We start from the raw sequence: 23,552 nt of genomic DNA on the forward strand, positions 1-23,552 counted from the left end.
CCTCCGGGAGGAATTCTGAGGGCATTTGGTTCCTCCTGGTCACTGGCCTCTGGAAGTCAGTAGCCTTCTATATCTAGGTTCTGGATGCAAAGTATAGATATCGATGCTTAACAGACAGACAGACAGGGTATGATATATTCAGGTGGCTACTGTCCCCTCTAGGAGAATGGGACCCTGGCAACACTGTCAACCTTCTCAGTCCACTTAGAGTTTAGGTATGGAAGAAGTAGAAGAAGTCCTGCTGCAGAAGGTGAACAGCGCCAAGGGGGTACTTTGGAAATCTGTTGAAGATAAGTGGGAACGCGCCACACCCTTCCTATCCTAAGAGCCTTCTCCAGTGGATGTACACAAGGTGTCAACAACTCTGGACAGTGGGGCCAGGATTGACAAGAGACAGCTAGTTTAAGAAGACATTGCTCTTCAATAGCTCCGTGGTTCTCGTCACTCAGTTCTCCACGGCTTGATCCATTTCCCTAAAGCTTGGCTTACACTTGGGGTCTACCCTAAAGAGAGGCAACAGCAAAGCAAGCTAACCGGGTCTGTTAAATTCATTCAAGAACATCCTGGGAAAATTCCAACTTGAGGCCTTTCTTGTCTGTTTCTGATGTGACGGTTTCTATACAATATTAAGACACGAGTCAATGTTTTGCCCTCAATAGCACAGGCTAATCTGGGGAAGCTTTTAGGAGCCAGCCTCTGCTTCCTAATGACAGTCTCCTCCTGTCCCGGCTCCTTCCCTGAATTAGCTGTGTGGTTCACCCATTCCCAAGAGTACGGCGACATCTCTAAAGATTTGGGTACTAAGCCTCAGCAAGTGTGTGTCCATGGTCCCACACACCGCTCCTGGATGGTTGCTGGGGAGACATCTCCACGCAAAGTGCCCAGTAACAGTAAACAGAGCGGGCGCCTTCTGCCTGGGTCTAAGCCACATTCATTTCTGGGACTGTCTGTCACATGCTTTTCTCACTATTTATACTGCCTTGGGCCAGCTACTTGATCCTTAATAAAATTTGCCTCCAAGCTGCCCTGCAGGGAAAATGACCCATCTGGGGAAGGACCCTGCTCCAACTTCCTAACCTCTGACGCTTGCCCTGTGTCCTCTGAGAAGGTTGCAGATTGCGGGGGCTCCCGTGACGGCAGGGAGGGTGGATGTTGTCTGTGCCACTTCCTGGCATTAAACAGCACCAAGCACTTTAGTGTAAATATATTTATATCTCCTGTTTGCGGACGCCTTCTCTCCCACATTGGCTCAACTCTAGACGGCCGGAGCACTGTGGAAACTCGGCCTCTGTTCAAGGTCACAACACTTGGGGAGAGGAGGGGTCGCCCCAATGATGATTTTTTTTTTTAACCAATCTTTCCGTTATTTCAGAAAGCAAGAATGGATCTATGGGATGGAAATAATGAGCCATTTATATCCCAAAATGGGACTGCCAGGAAAAACAAACAGCAAAAAAGAACATTTTATCAGAGGCTTTACTGCCCAAGGCTAACGGGGTACAAGGTACTGAGTGTTCGGTGGCTTGGGCCAAGAGCTACAGTAAGTCATGGCTTTGCCTGCTGCCAACCCTATCAGGCAGATTTAACCACCTGGTGGTGAAGAGCTTTGGTGTCGTCTAAGTGAGTCTGGGCGGATGCACCACGTATTTGATAACCATGTAGCCCTGTTGCCACACGGAACAAGTGCTTCTGCGTAATAGTTGCGCAAGCCCGAGAGGCCAAGGCTGAGTGCCTCAGTGACAGACCTGCTAACCTGATGCTTATGTAATGCCGGAGCCGGCCCTCGGGGCTGCTTCTGGTAGCCTCGGAAAGAATGTCCACAGTCTTTGAACTTGGCCCTGCTCTGGCTTCCGGTGCTTCTTTGCCCCAAAGGTGTGTGGAATGGCTCAGCTGTCAGCACCTGCTGGGGTGATAAAGAGCCCATAGGCTGATTCTCTTTGAGCCCCGGTGCAGAGGAATGACAGGACCCAGATGGCCTCCGTGCCACCACAGCCAAGTACCTGATAGGGAGGGAGACCGAGGTCTGTACATCTAAGCTGGAACTAGGCTTGCTAAAATGGAGGACAGAGGGGGAAGATCCCCTCAGAGCTGGGAACCCTCACTACTGCAGCACGCCATTGAGTGGTCTGTGCGAGGTTTCCTTCCCTGTGGACCGGAAACTCAGCACTCTCCTCTCCTCCCGGCTTAGCTGGCACAAGATGCTGCCCTCTCACCTCAGATCGCCACTCTGCTGCCCACCTTCCCTGCCTAACTGTTTCCATCCAGGCTTCCAATCATTCTTGGCTCTGAATGCCAGCGCTCTACCAAGGACTGTGCCAAGCACCAGACAGCAGGCAGGGCTTTCTCAGCACCTGGTGACCCCCTGCAGTGCCCTGGGCCTCTGCTCCTGTCAACAAGCTTTGCCATGAACCCACATGACCCCTGCAATGCCATCCCTATTCACCGCCCAGTGGTGATGACCATCTCGGCCTTGGAGATAGAGGTCTTGCTTTTAGTTTTCAATGTTATACACGAATGAATTATTCTTATGAAAGAACCGTAGATCTCTCTTGGGGGCTTCTGCAATCCCAGCACTCAGAGGGTTGAGACAGGGGAAGCATGAGTTCTAGGACAGCCTGGGACGGTGCTGGGGGACCTTGCTGAAAAAAGAAAAGTTGATGGTCAAGAAGAAACTGTGCCTGTCTTCCACAGGATGAACCAGGACAAACTGGCAAATTTGAGGTGTGGGGTGGGAAAGATGCCCCCCACACTGAGCAGAATAGCTCCAGGGTCATAGAGGTACAAGACGGTCCCCTTACCTCCTCACGTATTGGTGTGCTGTGTGATGGTCAAGAGAACACATTCTAGAGCTGAAAGACCCAGGTTCAGATCTCAGGTCTGCAGGTTAGAGTGTGAAAAAGCCCTTGATCTTCGTTCCTTCATTTTTCCCTGGGAAAAAGAAGGACGATGGGAATATCTAATTGCAGCAGGACTTTCTGTGCAATGCCAGTTCCCAAATAATAACACAGAGACTTCTTATTAATCATAAAAGCTTGGCCTTAGCTAATGCTTCTTCTCAACTAGCTCTTAAAACTTGAATTAACCCATTTATATTAATCTATGTTCTGCTACGTGGCTCATTACCTCTCTCCAGTACCATACATACAATGTCTTCCACATCTGACTGGCAAATCTCCTGCCTCAGATTCTTCCAACCTGAGTTCCTATCTCAGCCCGGAAGTCCCGCCTATCCTCTTCCTGCCTAGCTATTGGATGTTAAGTTCTTTATTAAACCAATCAGAAGGTACCTTAGACAGGTGAGAAAGGACAGAGACACATCTTCACACTATGTACAAAAAGATTATCCCAGCCAGGCAATGGTGGCACATGCCTTTAATCCCAGCACTCAGGAGGCAGAGGCAGGAGGATCTCTGTGAGTTCGAGGCCAATCTGGTCTACAAGAGCTAGTTCTAGGACAGGTGCCAAAGCTACAGAGAAACCCTGTCTCAAAATACAAAAACAAAAAAACAAAAAACAAAAAAAAACCCCATTATCCCAACATCTAACGGCATCTCACAGAGTGGTTTGAGGATTAGCATATGCCAATCAATGAGAGATCTTTGTAAGACAGGCGAACAGTAAACATTCTAGCTTTGGTTTTGCTCTGAACCAAGTCTGTGCTTTCTACTTTGCAGCCAGATTCTCACAGGAGTCTCTCTTCAAAACAGATGGCTCACTAGCCGAGCTGCTGTCTCCTTGTCTGCAGAGGAGGAAGTAGTGGTTGAAAGAGGACATGAGGACAAAGTCAGGTGACCATGTTCCGGTCTCTCTGATCTTTTCTGACCGTGGGTAACTCATTTAACCTCTCTGTCTCCCGGAGAGAACATGGTCTCCATTTCTCAATGTCAGGCCATTCAGATAGCGCGTAGACTCCACGTTGTGTTCCTGGTCACACCCTTAGAAATGGCTGCTTCATGACACATTCCTCTATGCTGTCGTTAAATCAACTCATTCAGTATCATTAGAGTAAGCAACAGTATTCATGTACTCAAAGATTAGGTATATACTAGGCTTAGATTTTCCTAATGCATATGAAAATGAATGGAATTTAAAAACATTTGCATAATAATTGAAAATAAACTTTCATGCTGTCTGTGATCTGTGCATCCTAGGAAACTCAGGGTCCCTAGAATCCTCTCATTTACTATAACTTCATTTTTTCTGAGACTACTTGATTTTGTATGTGCTTAATATTTTTACCTCTGTGAGGGCAATGACTGGATCATGCCGCTTTAGGCAACTTAACTTATGACATAGTACTTTAGAAATCATTTCGGTTAAAATTATAAACAGATATCATGCAGAGAGGGGTGTGCATGTCCTACTAACCCCCAATATCTCTGGGTAATTGTTCACCCAAAGGGAAGGTGTGTGGCGTCCCAGGCCCTTGGCAGCACTCAGGAAGCATGACTTCTCCCAGCCTCTTGCCCTCTTCCCATGCCGGTCATTCTTCTGTGTGAAACATGAGCCTGCTTCCTAAAGAGAATGTAGCCCGGACCACGGTTAAACCAGAATAAATATTGTCTTTCGTCAGCCTGAAGAGAGATTCCAGGTCCAGAAACACCTGGGCTAAGAAAGAAAGAAATTGCCTCCCTGAAAGCTCCTGCTAAGAGGTCTCGAGAATTGGTGCTTTTTCTAAAAGTTCTTCAGCAAGAGCTAGAGCACACACTCAGGACCACGGCACCCTCCTGGATTCACGGCCAGAGCACTTTCTCAAGCTGCCAGAGGTTACTCAGCACTTTGATGAATCTCTTCTGTGTTCATTACCTGGGGAAACACAGTCACAGTAAGATCAACGGACCATGAAGAGACTAGGAGACCAGGAGACCGTGAACATCTTGGAAACAAGGGATGTATCATATTCACGTTGCATCCCTGGAGCACAATGGAGCACTATACATGCATAAGCATTAGGTATCTGTTCCATAAGTGGATGGATAGATAATGGATGGATGGGTGGATGGGTGGATGGAGACACCGGTCTCACACTTAAAGAGCTTATACAGCCTTTGCTGCTTTGGTGTGGTGTGTTTGTGACAAAGTCTCATATGTAACCCTGGTCAGGTTAGAACTCCAGTCCGCGAAGGCCTGGAACTTGGAGGACCCGTCCACCTCTGCTTCCAGCGTATGGGGATTACAGGCGTGGGCCACTATGCCTGGCTTAAGGAGTCTGCAGTCTGAACAGAGAGAAGACAGAATACTTAGGCCATTTGCAGCAAACATTACAAGAGAAAGCCCAGCGCAACAAGCTCTTAAATGAGGGGCATGCTCCGTATCTTTTCTTCCGAACACCCAGTGCTGAATTAGGGACAGGTCTCAAAAGAAAACCTTTGGTCTCTCCTCTAGAGTGCCCCACCCACAAGCTTGATGGCACACAAACACTGCTGAGTCATTGTCACATGGCCGCTTTTGAAAGGCCGCTGAGAACGAGCAAAGTATTATTTAATGTAAATAAATCAGCGAGTGTTTATCCTCCCAAACATTTTTCCCCCTTTGTCAACCACAGGCAAAGAGAAAAGGGTGCTGGTAACTCTAAAGAACTCCAGAGGCCTTTAATTATCCATCGGGAAGGCAGGGCGACCCCTCGATATGGAAAGGGCTTTGGTGTGGCTTGCCCGGAGAGGCGCTAAGCTTCTGATGTAGCTCTCCAGGTGCTCAAACAAATCCATCGATGTTCTGTTATTCATTAGTGACTGAAATCCACTCCCATGGAAATGTGCCTCGTCCCCTAGCCCTTGATGCCATTCCTAGTTCACGCAACAGATCGGACATTTATTTCCTCGTCTATTCCATCGAACACTGACGCTAGCGAGAGGGGAACCCCAACTAATGGGGAAGAGTGATGTTCTCATTAAAATACTTTTGAAAAACGATGTATGCACCTGGCCAGTTAGGATTTTCCAATCGTGCACAGTGGGAGGGAGTGGAAGCCAGTCTTCTCATTTTGTCCACAGAGAGATCCACAGTTACATCTTTGAGATAGCTTCCTAGAAGCATCTACGGAGACAGTGCAATCATGAGTGCCTACGTATGCCCAGCCCCTTCTGGGTATGCTTGTACTCTTTGGTGATGCTTCACACTTTGGGGAGCACTGTTACACATCTTCACCCCATCTCAGATATTCACTGCATTCCCTAAGATGAACCCCATCACCTATGCAGCCCCTCTGGCAGACAATCGTTGTTTTCAATTTTTTATATCCTTCTGTATAGCTAGGATTGGGAGATCGGTTCCTTAAAGCTAAATTACAGAATCAGAGGACATATGGATTAAGTTATACACTACCTGATAATGACACTTAACTTTTTTTTTTTATTATTTTAGTTTCTCTGTGTAGCTTTGGAGCCTGTCCTGGAACTCACTCTGTAGACCAGGCTGACCTCAAACTCACAGAGATCCGCTTGCCTCTGCTTTCTGAGTGCTGGGATGAAGGGCATGCACCACCACCGCCTGGCTGACACTTTTGATTAAAAACTACGATAAGACAGTATTTTATTTTAAACTCCAATACCTCAGGCACACACAGAGTACATTTATTTATGAAACTCATTAGTCAGCGTCTCACCCACCTAAGCACACTTGCACATGGACACACACACACACACACACACACACAGTTTGTAAATTCAAAACATACCCTGGCAAGAGCTCACTGATTAGGAATGCCACCAAGATGCACGAGACCCTGTGGCAGTGGGTTAGGTTACTGATGGGACACACTGCCGCTTTGTCCTTCCTAATTTATATCATCTGTGGCACCCGCCATTAACACCTCTTCCTTTATAAGCAAAAGTCATCTTGGGACCCTGCTGCTGCCCCCAACCCCCCAAGTGGCCGGTTCCTCTCCCCGTGGTTCCCTTAGTTGCCTCTCTTGCCGCTTCTGCCCAAGCAAGTGACCGGCACATTTGTGAGGAGAACCCGGGTACAAGAGAATTTCCATTTCCTCTTACCCCTGGCAGGTGAGAAAGTGGCCAGAAGAGCAAAGGAGCCCTGGGCTCTCTCCCTCTGCTGGCAGCAGAATCACATCCAGACCCGGGGGTAGGAGAGCAGGCCCAGAACATTCTCCAGTGTCCCTGGTGTTTACCCAACACACTGCATTAGCCCCCAGCCTACTGTCTTTCCCTATTTGCTCAGGTAAGATGAGAAGCCATGGGCACGGCTTGATGTTTGTTTTGTAACCAGCTGTAGCCATTTGCTTCTCTGTGCCTCTGACATAAACACATTACCTTCCTGGGGACCGCTGAACCGGGGAAACCGCTGAACCTGGGAACCCTGAAAAGCTGCATCTGGCCAGCTTGGAAGTGAGTGAGGTCATTTGACTCCCATGGTGAAAATCAGTTGCTTGCTAGAAAGGTCCCAAGCCTTAAGACAGGGGCTCTCAACTACCCTAATGCCGTGACCATTTAATACAGTTCCTCACGTTGTGGTGAGACCCCCAACCATAAAATTAATTTCATTACTACTTCATAACCTTTGCTACTGTTATGAACCATAATGTAAAAATCTATGTTTTCTTAGGCAAGCCCTGTGAAAGGGCCATTCAACCCACATACTGAGAACTTCTTACTTAAGAAGATCATTTAAGGCATATTTAAAATATTCTTTGTAAATAATTTCTATAATATCATAATAACATAAATGAGTTGTCATATTTTTACATTTACCTCAAAAATCAACATCAAAGGACCAGAGACTGGCTTTTTAAAGAGGAAAGCTTTGGAATGAGAGGTGGTTCATCCCTTAACAGTACTTGCTATTCTTCCAGAGGACCAGCATCCACACCGGGCCCCTCAGAGATGCTTGTACCTCTAGCTCCAGGGGATCTAATGTTCTCTTCTGGTTCCCATGGAAACATACACACACAGAGAGAGAGACAGAGACAGAGATGCAGATACAGGAAGAAATAAACTAAGTATTTAAAAAAAAAAGTTTAGACTCTGCAAGAAAGCTATTTCAGTATCCCCAGGCTGGAAGAACAGAATTCTCTCAAGAAACAGTGGGAGGGAAAAACAAAAAAACAGCAACAAAAACATATTCATTTGTTTAAAAATAAAAATACAAAGAAAAGAGGTACTCTACACCATGTTGCTTGGTGGCCCACAAAGTCACATGGCCTGTCCGGGAGGAAGCTGGGAAGTGGGTGCTGCTATTTTGGGTTAGTTCCTTAACTGGAATAGGGAGAAAGGGCTTTGAACTTTTGGTACTAACGGAACTGATAGTGGTCAGATGAGCGAAGAGAAAGGAGTGTTTAATTGTGGATGTGCAGAGAACCAAAGCACGGGCACGGATTTAGAACAGACAGCAGCAGGCTATATAGCCTAGCTAGCAAATCTGCCTCCTCCCCTGCCTGCCTGTTTGTGTAAATAAATCTTTATTTAAACACATCTTTGCACATTTGCTTACATTTGGTTCATGACAGTTTCTCCATGATAACAAGAGCAGTGAAAAATTGTGACAGAGATTATATATGATAGAAAACCAAAAAGAAGTGTTCTCTGGCCCTTCCCAGAAAGCCCCTGATAGCCCATCGCCTACAGGAACAGTAAAACAGGATGTGTGTGTGCAGCTGCAGGAAAGTCCAAATGGCTAAGACTTCGTGGTTGTCGTAGGGGACAGGGGGCAACATGGGACAGAGAGGTGAATGTGGCCAAACCCAGTGCCGGTCTAAGGACTCTGGTCTTATTCTTTCTGGAAATGGATACGACAGCAGTTTGACATTTGTCTCTGTCCGTAGGATGCACTCGAGAGATGCAAAGTCGTGACAGATGAGCTCTGTAATTCTTACTGTTTGATATATCTTGCTCTACGCTGGGGAGCTAGAACCTGACGCACAAGGGCTCAGTTGGTATGCAACAGAGCGGAAGCGGTAGCTACAACACCCCCTTGTCTGCAGTTTCCTTATGAAAAGGCGTTGCGATTTGGGCATGAACAGGTTAATATTGAATTACGAGCCCAAGAGAAATCCCCGCCCTTCAACTCTAGCGCCAACATCATCAAATACCGGTCATGGGCCAAACCTGTTTATGTTCTGCCCTATGGCCTAAATGAGAGGCGGGTAAGACAAGAGACAGCCCTGCTAATAACAGCCGTAGAAATAATATCACTCAGATCCGTGGAGAATCTTTCTTGGGAAAGATCTTGAATCATCCCTCCCGTGGAACTATTTACTTCCAAGTTTATCTCCATCAAAGGCAAAACTCAATCCATGCAGAGAGGGTGTGACTCTCCCAAGGTCACTGAGCAAACCGGAACGGTGCATTTCGAAAGCTGAGAACACTATTTGATGTGTGAAAACACAAGTCCGTTTCCAGCCTAGGATGGGCTGGGCTCATGTCTCTTAAACACGAGTCATTTAGAGAGAAGACCCAGGTACACGGGTTGGGTGAGACACGGGTCTTTTAGAGTCACACGTTAACCCTGCACATGAGATTTTAACAGCTCTTACCAAAACTTGTCACAATCAGAACCTCTTTGAAGGTCTAGCTTTGAGAAGTGGCACGGTCTAACACAGGGTTCTGCCCTTTCTGACCATTCTCTCAGTCACTGTGCCTATGACTTTCAGCGCGCCCCCTCCCCTCCCCGCACCTCATTCTGATCTTTTTCAGGAGCCTACAGCCAGCATGGCTACAGCTTCCGGTTACTGGAGCTCCCCTTTTATGGCCGCAGAATTGTTACTAAAACCCTCGTTTACTCCTGAGAACCAGAAATCTTTCTGTCATAAATAAATGATACCGCTCTCCTAGCTCTGACCAGTAGGGAGGCATTCCGGCACACCCGGTCTTCCTCTCCTCGAGAGAGCACCCTGTCCCAGCCACTTCGGATTCACAGACCAGGAATCTTAAACTCACAATTGACCCAAACCCTTAGAGTACTCAAGCGTCTCCACTGAGGGGTGCTTCGGATGTACACCAACGTTCTTAGTTCGGGTTCGACACATTGCCCCTCTAACACTGGGTTCTAATCGTTAGTTGATACTTTCTTGGCATGCACCTACTGAGCCTTTGGTGTCTTGCGTATATATAGTGATCTCAGTACTAAGAAGTTGGGAAAGAACCCGGGGTGGAGCTCAGAGAAGCAGCATAGGTCTCACGTGTGCAAGGCTTTACATTCAGTCCCCACAACGGCCCAAGACAAACACGGAGACCAAAATGTCAGTCTCCCATCCTGCTCCTGAGAGAAACCCAGAAGTCTGCTTGCTGTTCAACAGCCCAAACCCAGCCAAGCACCCATAACAAATTATATTGCTACTTTAGAGTCAGACCTGGCCGTCACTCCCTCTCTAGGTGACCTTTGGCAAACTGTCATCTGATTGTACTTTCCCTGTCCATAAACTTTGAACAAGCATTAACTACGTGAGGAAGGCAAGGCTGATTAAACAACCAGTATCCTCTTCCCCTGCCGTTCTTACTAACCAAGGAACTCACATGAACACTCCTGGATTACCCGCGAGCTGTGGTCAGGCAGGGAGGTTTGGACATGAGTTGCAAGTCCAGGGACCAGGCGGAGGCTTCAAGAGAGCTTGTTTGGTGATATATATTCAATCTGAATTTACCTTGTTAGTTTTACCCCCCTTTTCCCCAGTTCCTAATTAGTCCTTAGAAATTGCTTGCTTGCAACATATGAAATAAAATAGCCCTGGCAAATACGACAAAGACTCTCTTCCATGAAGGCAACTGATGGCAGCAGAGATTCCCAAACTCACACTAGAGTGCTTTTGGTTAGCACCTGCATATTCTGTGAGAGAAAAATCAATGCCCCCGGGGGTTAATCTGCAGAAGCGGGGTCTCTTCTTACAGTTAAACCATGCCTAAATGACACGCAGGACAGTATTGTGGTAACAAAAATTGAGGTTGCTACAGTGCCCAGCACAGACCAAAGTCACTGTGAATGACTGCGATCATCACTACGCAGTGGGGATGCTTGGTACAAATTGACATGGCCCTCAGAGACACGGGCAACAGCATGTGCTTTTCTGATCTCAGAGAGACCTGCCTCCAAATAATTGTTTTTGTGCTTTGAGAGGCAACACCTACATATTCCTAGGTGTTCACCAGCGGATGAGTGGATAAAGAAAAGGTCGATCTACGGTGGTGGAGTGTTCTTCATCCGCAAAGAAGAAGGAAATCATGTTGTTTGCATGAGAATGGTTAGAGGTCATGGTGCTAAGCGAAATAAGCCAGAGCCAGAGACAAGCACGGCTCATTTTCTCTCGTTTGTGGAATTTGGGAGGTAAATGAGAAAACAAGGGCGAAATGGAGACAGTTATGGGTATGGGAGGGGACAGGTGGGAGGATGTGAGAGAGGAGTAAGGGGATGAACATGTATAAACATTCTATGCATTTACGGAACTGTCGTAACGATGCCCATTACTTTCTATAACTAATGAACGGGAGTGAGAACAAGTATCACCTGTGTTCTCCTACACTCTCACACATGGGCGCGTGTGGAGACATTTGGACACGTGCGTTTCTGTTTGTGGCTGTTGGAACCAGTCTGTCAAAGGGCGAGCTCCCAGAAGCTCGCAGATGAAATTCCACCTGGCTGACAGGTCAGAAAGCAAGTTGTCGCCTGCTGTGAACGCCCTGTCTGGTGTCCCTTGTGGACAGAGGATCCGCCCATGTTGTATCATACATTTCCTAGAAGAGCTGTCTTCTCCGGAAGACAAAAAAAGAAGGCTGTACTTTAAGGTTTGACATTATCCCGTGGGAACAGGATCTCTGAGAAACCCAAACCACACCTGACCAAAGAGGCATCTGTTAAAACACCCTTGGGGGAAGTGTTGTCACCCCGTCAAAGCGAGGATGCCACTGGCCGGTGATGCTTCCGAGGAGCCGGCTCAGTCATTCCCCACCTTCATCTGCCCCCCAACTCCACATCTATAGATAAAGAAAATGAGGTTGTGAAAGTCACACAATCACGTGACCAAACACGTGACTCTTATTGGACTCCACCAGCCCTAGGGTTCAGAGCCTAAGGAGTCATTTATAAATGGGATAATTTGGGCAACCAATATTCTTTCTTTAGGCTGCAGTTTGTGCACCTGTAGAATTGAGAGAGAAATGGGTGTATCCCAGCTCTACAGGGGAAAGGAATCAGTGTCTTTGACAGGACCAAACAGAATTATCTTTCCTTTCCTTTCCTATCAGTGGTTTGGCCCCAGCTGCCTTGTTTATCTCTCCTTCAGATCCAAGATATGAAGCCAGCTCGGGGCACTGACCCAGAGTTCAGCTTGCTGCGCCTGCCCAGTGCATCATCAGGAAAGTCTTCAGGCCACTCGTGGGGAGCCAGAGCCTCTCCCAGGGCTGAGGTCATAACACAGAAAAGGACGAAGCTTCCAGATAGCAGGTTTTGGTGTGCCATGAGCAGAGTCATCTCTGTGGGCCAGCTTGCCTTCGGGCACGGAGTCCCCAGGAAACCCGGCAGGAGAGTCGGCTGTTGGCTCATGCGCCTCATAGACACCACACCTGAACAAAGAGCCAAGGGGGAGGAAACTGATTCCGCAGCCACTCTGTTCTCTGGGTGGGGTATCTTTGGGGCCCAGCCTCAGGAGGGCTGGAATGTGACAGTCACAAGATTCACACCTCAAGTCATGAAACGTGATCCTCTTGCTTCATCACCAGGCAGGCGTCCTCTGCAGTGGGTTCTGTGGCTGCCGTGTCACAGGAAAGGCCACATTTGAAACCTTGGATATATTCAGGGCCATGGATCAAAGGGAGTTTGTGAATATCGATTGGGACTGGCTGAATATTTATATATGCTCCGCTCTGTAGCTTCAGAAGTCGGTAACATGTAGCTAGGCAGCAATCAGAACGTCAGGGCCCATGAATCATGGCTCAATACCAATTGGGTTTCATCACAGGATAAGAATTAGGCACAGCAAACAACATTATCTGTCTGTCAAGCCTTATGCTAAGCATTTTGCTTGCTATTATTGTCATTATGAGCATTGATACTTTATAAAACAGTCTGAGATTTAGGGTATACACGGTACCTTGTAGGCCTTAGATATAAATATCTCCTTTTATTAACTTGGCTTACGGTGTGTGCCCTTTAACCAAGAGTCTTAATTTTTAAGGTTTTAAATCTGTGAAAAGGTCAGCTTACAGTTTTCGCCTTGAGGTTGTATTTTCTTTAATACTTTAAAATATTTTTTATGTGCATTCATGTTTTGCCTGCATGCTTGTGAGGCTGCCAGATCCCGGAACTGGAGTTACAGACAGTTTTAAGTTGCCATGTGGGTGTTGGGAATTGAACCCAGGTCTCATGGAAGAACAGCCAGTGCTCTTAACCACTGCACCATCTCTCCAGCCCCTTCTCTAGCACTTTTGACATCTTCTATTAGCTTCACTTACTTCTACCCTGGATTTTTCTTTTGTCCATGTCCAGCAAGGGATGCTGCACAGCAAAGGGTGCTGCACAGCAAAGAGGTGAAAATGGACGTAGTGCCGATTGGCACAAAGTAGTGGCTTCATTTAGGCTATAAACGCAAAGACAGAATGACTTTGCATCTTGGTATAATGACACCCCCACGTGTCCAGCATCACCCATAAGGCCCTGATTGATAAGAATGAAAGAAAGAAAAGAAAGGAAGGAAGGAAAGAAGGAAGGAAGGAAGGAAGGAAGGAAGGAAGGAAGGAAGGAAGGAAGGAGGGAAGGAAGGAAGGAAAGAGGCTTTCCTAAAAGTTAATAGGTGCAACCAATAAGCATATCAGAGTAGATTGGAAACACGAGAGTACATGGTGTATTAAAAACTGTATTAGAAAAAATAGGCCCAAGAACTTACTGAACACACTTGACTAACAAAGTAGCTATGGTGGGAATGCTTCTACCAACCTGTCCTCAGTGTGCACATCGAGGGAGGGGCAGGCAGAAAACTCCCCACTGTCTCCTGAGCCTCGCCTATGCTTAGGTCCCATGGCTTAGCGTGACCCACTCAAACTGCTTTTCATTTGTCCGATCATTCCCCCATTTAGTCCCCTTCCTGTGCCTCATGTCTATGATTCTGCACCCCTCAGTCCAACACTGTACCCCCACAGCTCAGCACCTCATCCCCGGGGTCCTATGACTCCACAGCTTAGATCTGGAGGTCTGGCTGGACTCTGCCAGCCCCCAGCAGCTTCTCAAGCAGGGTTGCTAGTATACAATTTAAGAACTCTGCATCTGTATCGGCATTCTGGTGCTGTCTGAAGACAATAGGGTCCCTCTGAACTCTCCGAACTCTCCGACCCGGGCAGCCTCTCCACCCCTCTTGTAACCCTTTGTGTTCAGCAATCTGTGGATTTATATATGTGTGTGTATAGAGAGATATAATTAAGGTGTGGTGTGTAATGTGTGACCTGAGAGCTAATATTAGTCATGCAGATTGAAGTAAAAGAAACTGCTTGCCAACAGGCAACTGTCAAGGGGAACCGGGGCTACTCGGCAAATATCAACAAACAAAGCCAATGTAGGCCATGAGTTCACTGTTATTCGGTAAATCTGTCAATGTGAAGAGATATAAACAGATCTATGGCTTTGCCATAGTATGCTCAGAGCAGTGGATTGAGGCAATGCATCCTTCTCCTACTGATCTATGGAGCCATGTTTATTCCAGAACAAATACACTCCCAGATACACTTGACTGTTTTTTTTTAAATTTGATTTAAAAAAAGAAAATACCAATCCACATTCCCACTCCCTCCCCCCTCCTCCCATTCCCTCCACACACCCTCCCCTCCACCACATTTAATCCTCAGAGAGGGTAAGGCACATTGCCTTGTGGGAGGTCCATGGCCCTCCCTACTATATCTAGGCTGAGCAAGGTATTCATCCAAAGAGAATAGGATCCCAAAAAGCCAGTACATGCAGTAGGGATAAACCCTGGCACCACTGCCAGTGGCTCTGGGTTCCTTCGCCAGATCTATCTGACTATGCGCTGGTTTGTATTGGAGAGTGAGTTTTTGTTTTTCCCCTTTTCTGAGTAGACTTAAGCATCATCCCTTCATATAGATTTTAAAATAAGCACATTGAGATCCACAAAAGAAAACTGCCATCATTTTTCTAAATTTACATTGTGTTTATAGAACAAATTTTGAGGGAGATGAACACATTTGCATACTGAGATCTTCGTTCCTTCCTCTCGTTCCCCCAGGCATGTGTATATCGTGTGTGTGGGGTACATGTACTTGCTAATATGGGTGTAATGGAGAGTACACACGGCCATATGTTCAGATGTTGTGGGGGCCACAGGTTGACACGGGTCTTTTCTACCGGTCTCTACTCTGCGGTGCTAGAATTACAGGTAAGCAGGCTAGAGGTTCTAGCTGAGGTCCCCACTCTTGGAGAGCAAGCACTTTTCCCACTGGGCCACCTCTCCAGCCCTGGGTTTTATTTTTAAGTCGCACGCTGACCATTCTCCAAAGGGCATCCTTGATCATAATGCCATTTCTATTTTATAAATACCCCATGTACAGAAAGAACAGGAATCGAGCCCATTTTATAAACAGCACTCATTATGACAGGTTTTAAAGGCTCACATAATTAAAAAGAAAAAAATTTATTTGTACCCTTTAAACTAGATTGTTCTCATTATAACAGATTGACATACTGGGTCAAAGTATATAAAACTACATGATTTAATCTAACACCATGGAAAAACAAAGTTTGATTTAAATTTCACGCTATCCTGAAAACAGTAATCTGTTAGTTTGAATAAAATGGTACCACCTAATGTTAAAAGTTCTGAACTTCCTGTGCACTATGGACTGGGACTGTAGTTTTGTTGAGCATTTGGGCCTATGGTGAAAGAGCAGGTTTGCTCAATTGAGGTAAGCAAGCCAGTTCCATGAGAAGAGAAAAATGGGAATCGTTCAAAGTGATTTTACTAAAGTGGCCTGTGCGGCAACAGCTTTTATTTGGCTAAATTTATTTAAACATTTAAAAGCTGTGGTTTGCCCAGTGTTGGGATGAATGTCCATTATCCCAGCACTGAGGAGGCAGAGGGAGGAGGATCAGGGGTCAGGTTCATCCTCTGCTGCGTAATGAGACTGAGGCTAGCCTAGGCTACGTGAGATTCCAGAATGGTGGGGAACCACAGTGAAAATAATATTGTCACTCCATTTCTTTTCACGGAAGGAAAAATTAAGTGAACCAGAGTCCTAGTTATGCAAGGATAGCCCATCTGGAAACGAGATTATATGTGATCAGAATTTATGATTGAAACCCAAGCTTAGTCTCCTGTACTGTGATTATGTTCCGCGTTTCCATCTGCAGACATCAAAGCCTCCTCTGTGCATTGAACAGCAGACAAATGACCAGACAATTCCCTGAGCCCCACAAAAGACTGACACTGTGACCAATAGGACACAAATTCTTTAATTTAGGCAAGGGAGTTTCCTCCAAACGCTGGCCTTTCACTTAGGGAATCGGTTAAGAATCGTCCTCCCCAAATGCCGCTGCTTCTCAGAAGGATACAGGCAGGGAAACACACACAAACAGAAAGACGCTCAAAGAAAAGTTTACAGCTGTGGCGGTACAAGCTTATTATCCGGAAGGGAGTTCAAGTACATCCTTGGCTACGTTGCAGTTAGGGGCAAGCCTGAGCTACAGTTGTTTCAACCAACTACCCCTCACACATGTGCGCCAAAAAAAAAAAAAAAATCAAAATTCAACAGAAGAGGAAACAGAAAGTGGAAGCCTTTCTCAGATTCATTCCAGGAAACCGAGTAACACAATATGATAATAGAGCCAAGCAAAATGCCCATCCAACTGTGTGAGAAAATAATGAGGAAGCCAGATGGTTCCAGATTCATCATGTTTAGTAGAGCCCCCAATTTCCTTCGAGATAGTTCGCGCTTTATACTGAGATTTTCCGTGAGCCAGTTAACAAGAGTCTTGCTTGACTTTTTCCTCAATGGGAAAATAAGAAACAATATAATATAGATTTTCTTTTAAATCCTCAAGATTATAAAATTGAGCCCTTACTAAAAGGGGGGAGAAGCATTATGGAGATGGTGAGTCTTTAGACTCTCTTTTTAAATGTACGGATGTTACGGATGGTTGTGAGCCATCATGTGGTTGCTGGGGGTTGAACTCAGGGCTTTATAAAGAACAGGCAGTGCTCTTAACTGCAGAGCCATCTCTGGAGGAGGGGGGATCTACTCTCTTAACCAGTTGATATAAAAAAGCAAAATCACCTTTAAAGGAAACTAAAGCACAAAAAAATTAGATGGCTCACAGGGCAGCAGCCATGTGTGCTGGAAGATTCTTCTTGGGGGTGGAGGTGGGGGTGAATCCATGACTGTTAAACTCATGAACTTACACAAGTTTATATTTGGCCCACCCCTGTCCCCACACCTGCTCCGTGCAAGCATTAGTCTTAAGCGCATGTAAAGCAAATGAATCCATCTGTGCAGCCGCGGGTAAAAATAAACGAAGCTATTCTTGTAGCGCTATCAAAGAGTCCTGGGCAAAGGAGGGGGGATCTTATTTCATGGCATAAAGTGGTCGAATTAGATGTTTCCTCATGTTCGATGACGGCGTTGTCTTATTCGCTGTGCATAAAAAATAGCTGACCTCCATTCCAGGAGGATGTGTGGCGACCAAACTTAACACCATGTACTCAGGGTCTCCAGCCGTGGTTTCACTGCCTCTGACGCAAACCTTCTGAATGTGTTCCTGTCACCAATGCTTGGGACTTAGCAGAAGAGGGACATTTATAGCAGGGGGCATCATACGGGCTTCATCCCAAGTCCAAACATGAACTGCTTCCAAATCTCACCATTCCTTTTAAATCCCCACGCTCTTTACAAGGACAAATTAATCAATAAGCAGTCCTGATCTGATCATCCCTGAGGTGGACAGAAGAATTTATTGGCTATTCTGAGGCTATGATGTGTGTGCTGAACGGCTAGCATCGTCTCTGGGGAGAATTGTGTTGCTGCTCATCTCCCTGGTACATTGCTTCCTAGTCTCTAGTCCCAACAATTTCCAGGGTTATAAACTGTGAGAACATGAAAGGCACCTTTGTTTGTGGTCCAAGACACACAGAAGCTCAGACCCCGAGTTTCTAAGCTCATCCGGGGACCATGGGCACTTGGACAGTCCTGTGCCTGCATCTGTGAACTGACAGCGATGGACTCATCAAGCCAGAAATAGGATTAACGGGGAATCTTGTTCACCAAAACATATGGGCATTGTAGGCACAGAGAATGAGAACCATGGGTTTGGGAATTTTCTCCTCCCTCCCGTTCTTTCCAGAATTCCTTTTGCTATTGTTATTTAGAGTTATGGGTGAGTTTACGGGACCTGATTTATATGTTTACTATTGAGAGCAGGTGTGGAAGTCTTTTCTTAAATGTTCTTGTTTCAGTATAGATCTTCTACCACCTGTCCGTCTTCCAACACGGTCCTGGGCTCAATAGAAACATAAGAGCATCAACACCTGGTATAGGTAACAATCTACTGTGCTCTGAACTACAACACACCACTAAGTGACTGCTTTCTAAGGGTTGAGGGAAGCCACGGCATCTCTTCAGTTATTCACAACAGCTTTGCTGGTAATGGATGGGAAGGCTGAAATATATTAAACTTCAGTTAGAGATAGCTCATTGGGAGCTGGAGAGATGGCTCAGTGGTCTTGATCCATTCTGGTTCTGGGAGACCCAGGGCCCTTCTTCTTGCCTCCATAGGTTCCTACATACACTGTGCACTGACAAACTCATACAGGCAAACACGCATACACATTAAGTAAATAAACACAGTCTCTAAAATATGATTGTTGAGAAGTCTTTACTGCTATATCACAGCTGTGATAATTAAGTAAAAAACAATTCACAAAGGAGTGGGCCACGATATAATTCCATCATTTTGAAGATAAAAGTGAATGTTAATAAGATCACCTTAGGGAGTCTAATGGCTACCTTCGGAGGACATATGATTATAGAAATTTAAATCTTCCTTCCGTATGCGTCACAGTATTTTCTAATTTTCTGTAGTAGACAGATGTTGCTTTTCTCATTTTGCGTTTTAAATAATATTTTTTTGTATTTCTAGCCACTTGTGCTTGTGTGTGCCCGCGTGAAGAGTGCAGACACACTGCTATGGAGGCCAGAAGCATCAGAACCCGTGGAACTGAAGCTACAGGCAACTGTGCGCTACCTGACAAGGTACCGGAAATCGAATCTGCCCCTTCTGAAAGAGCAGTATGTGCTGTTAATGGCTGTAGTTTTCAAGAAAAGGAAAAAAAAATCTAGATGAATAAAGACCTGAGGCAAAGCTCCTTAGAAAACACTGTCAACAATATTGAGAAAAAAAAATGTTAACTCTGAAAAAAATAAAAACTTTTTTTGAAAAAATCAGGACGATTTGGGGGCTGAAGAGATGGCTCAGTGGTTAAGAACCCCGACTGCTCTCCCAGGCCAGGTTCAATTCCCAGCACCCATATGGCAGCTAACAACTGCCTGTAACTCCAAAATCGGACATCCTCTCACAGACATATACACAGGCAAACACCAATGCAAGCAAAATAAAAATAAGTAAACTATTAAAAAAGAAAACAAAGATTGTATTTTATTCCATTGTTAAAAGGAAAGAGTCACCCACCCACCGACTGGCACATTCGTGAGGCAGACACACGTCACCTGCAGGCTATTCCCAGCTGAGCTGCACCTTACACTGCTTCCAAACAGAATCCAGAGCGTATTCCATAACTGCAACTGCAATACTTTGAAATCTATACATTATAACCATACGTAACACAGTGCCATTTATTCCCCTTTTACGACTTGCCAAAATATCACTTTCAGGCAAAGATACAGAGTGGATATAGTTATCTTTCTAATTGTGATTAAAAAGCTATTGGTTACCTAGTTCCTTCTATGAACCTATGTGTGAAATATTTACAGAGGTATTAATGGCTAATGTTTAACCTTCGCTGCTTTTAGGGTCTGCGTGCTTTTATGCTGATGTTTTAGCTGCTGAAAACCGTAACTCCGAAGCTGAATTTCTTAGCAGTTAAGGAGTAGAATCACACTGTACAAACAACAACAAAACCCACTTACCGGGCGTTTATTAAAACCGCTCTGTGCTACCTGTGTGAACTAACACACAAACGAGGCACTGTCCGTGAGGAAGCAGACATCCAGCCAGATGACAGGAAGCACATTATAAATGTGATAACCATTACAAAAGAGAGCCCAGAGAGTGCGAGGTAGGAGTTATTCTGGTCTCCATTATCGTCCTGCATGCAAGATATTTAAACATGAGCTAAAACAGAATTAGGAGTTAACTGGGCAGAGAGTGGGCGTGGGAAAGAATCCCGAGCAAAGGGCACAGTGTGTGCTAAGGAACTGAGAGAGGGTTCTGCTACGGCAACGTGCACGGCCAACCGTCCACAGCTTCAGACTGAAACAGCCAGCATTTATGTCTCTTGTAGAGGCCCATGGCTTAGCTGCAACTGTCTGGCCACGGCCGGAGCTAAAGTCTCATTTTTAAACTGCGCATCCTCCTCCTTTGGATCAGGAGCTTTCTGCAACAACTCCTTCCTCCTGGAACGTGACGTAGACATAAGAGCTCAAATAAAACCATAGGAATGCTCTAAAGTGAAGACGGCAGAGCCCAGTGCCGGTGGCTCACGCCTTTAATCCCAGCGCTTTGGAGGCAGAGGCAGGTGGATCTCTGTGGGTTCGAGGCCAGCCTGGTCAACAGAGCAAGTGCCTGGACAGTCAGGGATACACATAGAGGAACCCTGTCTTGAAAAACAAAACAACAAAAATGCGGATATCATATTCAGAAAAACTTCATGGGCTACAGTCAGCGCAAATATTCATGAGAGGAAAACGATTTTGCCCACGGTGGGGCACCACTTCAGGGACACCTGACACAGGGTGTGGATAAAAAATTTTATATAGCTACAAACTGAAAATTAGTGAAGTATTTAATCCATCACACCTGAATTATTAGTTAAGAACTCCCCTGCCGGTGTGCTGGAAGCGTACCTCGTAAACCACAAAACAATGCTCTCGCTTCTTCTTTTGGTTGGCTGTCCGTAAACATTTCTTAGAGTAGAGTAGATTAAGTTTATTACAAAAGAGAATGGTTTAATCGATCTGTACCTGAACTTTATTCCAAAAGAGTTGAACATTGAAAACTGCAGGTTGAATATCCTTTATTTGAAATGTCTGGACCGGTAGTGTTAGGGATTTCACAGTTTGCGGAGGGAAGTTGAATGTTTGCACAGTTCGTAGGGAAGGAAAGATCACTGGCTCCTTCTCAGAATCGCAGGTGTGGACGCCCATCTAAAGGGCACTACGATAACTTTTATTATTTAATGGTTGATATTAAGTGCTATCTTCATGGACAATGACTGGTGAAATTCTAATTTAAATCTTTTCTTTCGTGTTTACTCTCAAAATAGTTAATCCCTTCCTCAGTCAGATAAGTCTCCAGAGTCTTCAAATTTGTCCACACAAGAATGAATCCGAGTTCACCTTGTCCTGTCCTCGGGCCCCAGGAAGAGCTAGGGAGTTTCTTAAAATGGAAGGGAAGAGATAGATAAAAATATTTCATTCCAACCTTCCTTTCACCCTCCTTCTTGCATTTTTTTTGGTTTTTTTTGTTTGTTTGTTTGTTTGTTTGTTTGTTTGTTTGGTTTTGGTTTTTCGAGACAGGGTTTCTCTGTGGCTTTGGAGCCTGTCCTGGAACTAGCTCTGTAGACCAGGCTGGTCTCGAACTCATAGAGATCCGCCTGCCTCTGCCTCCCGAGTGCTGGGATTAAAGGCGTGTGCCACCATCGCCCGGCCCTTCTTGCATTTATTAAGCTTTCTTCTGCTGTTTTCTTTCTCCCATCAACAGGAAGCAGGTTCTGGGACTTGAGGCCTTGGCTTGCCTCATCTGCCTACACAGGTATGCTCGGCACAGTTCGGAATGTCTGGGCTGGAGATAGTCTGCTTTAAATGTTTGCTGAATAAGTAATGTCATCCAAGTTTGCACAACGTAAACATCACCGACGCTGACTTGATCTTGCTGAGTTATTAACTTTTGAGGCTCCTTTCATTGCTTCTTTCGGTGATGAGGTCTCACTCTGTAGCCAGGTCCCCCAAACTCACAGTGACCAATCTGCTTCAGCCTCCCAAAGTGGGGTGACAAAAATAAGCTGTCACACACAGTTGGATTCCCTTCTTAAAGATCTTCAGGTTCCTTAGCAAGAATCGTGCCTGTCGAAAACTAAATAACAGCCTTGCGTGCGTTGGAGAAAGTCCCATAGGCTCAAGTGAACTACAAATGACAAAACCCAATGGTCAGAGCCGGAGAACTGCTACTTTCAAACCAGGTACATAGGGATCTAATGTCCTAATAAATGGTTTCTTCCCTTGTCACAACTGAACTCAACCAACCACTCAAAACCGAACATGATATTTTTAAACCAGCATACTTATCGTGCAGATAGGTCAACCCCTTTATTAGAATTTCTAATATGGATCCCCTTCTTGACCTTTCTGCTAAGGCCAAGTGCAGAATTTCTAATATGGGTCACCATAGGACGGCTGGTGGTTGTAGAAATCAGTACAAGTAGACGCATCTCTGCGTCTTAAGCTTGTGTGCTTTCTTCGGTTTAAATGCAGACTTTGTTAGACCCGCACCTGAATGAGATATACCGGCAGGAGGCAAGGTATTCGGAGAACTCTGGCAGGCCTTGCCCTTCCCCGACTCCCTCTGCCTTGCTCAAAACCATTCGATTACATTCCTAAAACTACCCACCAGGTTCTATTCCCTCATTTGGTCAATCCTTCTTCCTGAGGCTGACCACCAAGGTCTATCAAAAGCCCCCTTTGGCTCACCAAATTAACATGCCCTATTATAAATTAAACACCTCACCCTAACACGGGGCTTCCCTTTTTAACCTTTATAAACTGCTGTTTTCCTATGTGCCACATCTGTCTCCTCTCTTTGTCCCTCTGGGTGTCAAATATCCCTGCCTCCCTTCTCTTGTTCCCTTCCCCTTCTCCCTCATCTTCTCTCCCGTCTTTGTCTCTTATTCCCTGCCCTCTGGGGCACACACATCTCCTTTGTGCTGAGAGCTTGGTCTTGGCGGTCCTTGTACTCTTCCTGCAGTATTGACACAGGTCGATGAAGAAGCCAACCACAGACAGAAAGAGCAGTTTCGATTAAGCAACAGGAGGAAGCCACTTTTCTTCAAAGCAAGAGCAAGTGAAGGGAGCAGCAGTCAGTGGAGAACGATTCCTTTTCCGGTTACCAAGAATTGGCGTCTTTGTGTCATGGTGTCTCTGTAGAATGACCATCGCGCAGTCTCTACTCAAGAATAATCACCTCCAGACCATCCCCAAGCTACAGCTAGGAGGTTTGTTACAAATGCTCCCTGACCTTCCATGTTTAGTCGTTAAAACCATTGCATAAAACCTTTCAAATGTCTTGCAAAGTCAGCCTTTCTCCTTTCCATTGATACTGCTTCAGGCTCCGGTTCCCAGTACACTGTCAACACCTTCCCAATGGGAACGAGGCTGAACAGCAAGAAT

Source organism: Microtus pennsylvanicus, chromosome 20, assembly GCF_037038515.1.
Source record: "Microtus pennsylvanicus isolate mMicPen1 chromosome 20, mMicPen1.hap1, whole genome shotgun sequence".
NCBI classification, from domain to species: Eukaryota; Metazoa; Chordata; class Mammalia; order Rodentia; family Cricetidae; genus Microtus; species Microtus pennsylvanicus.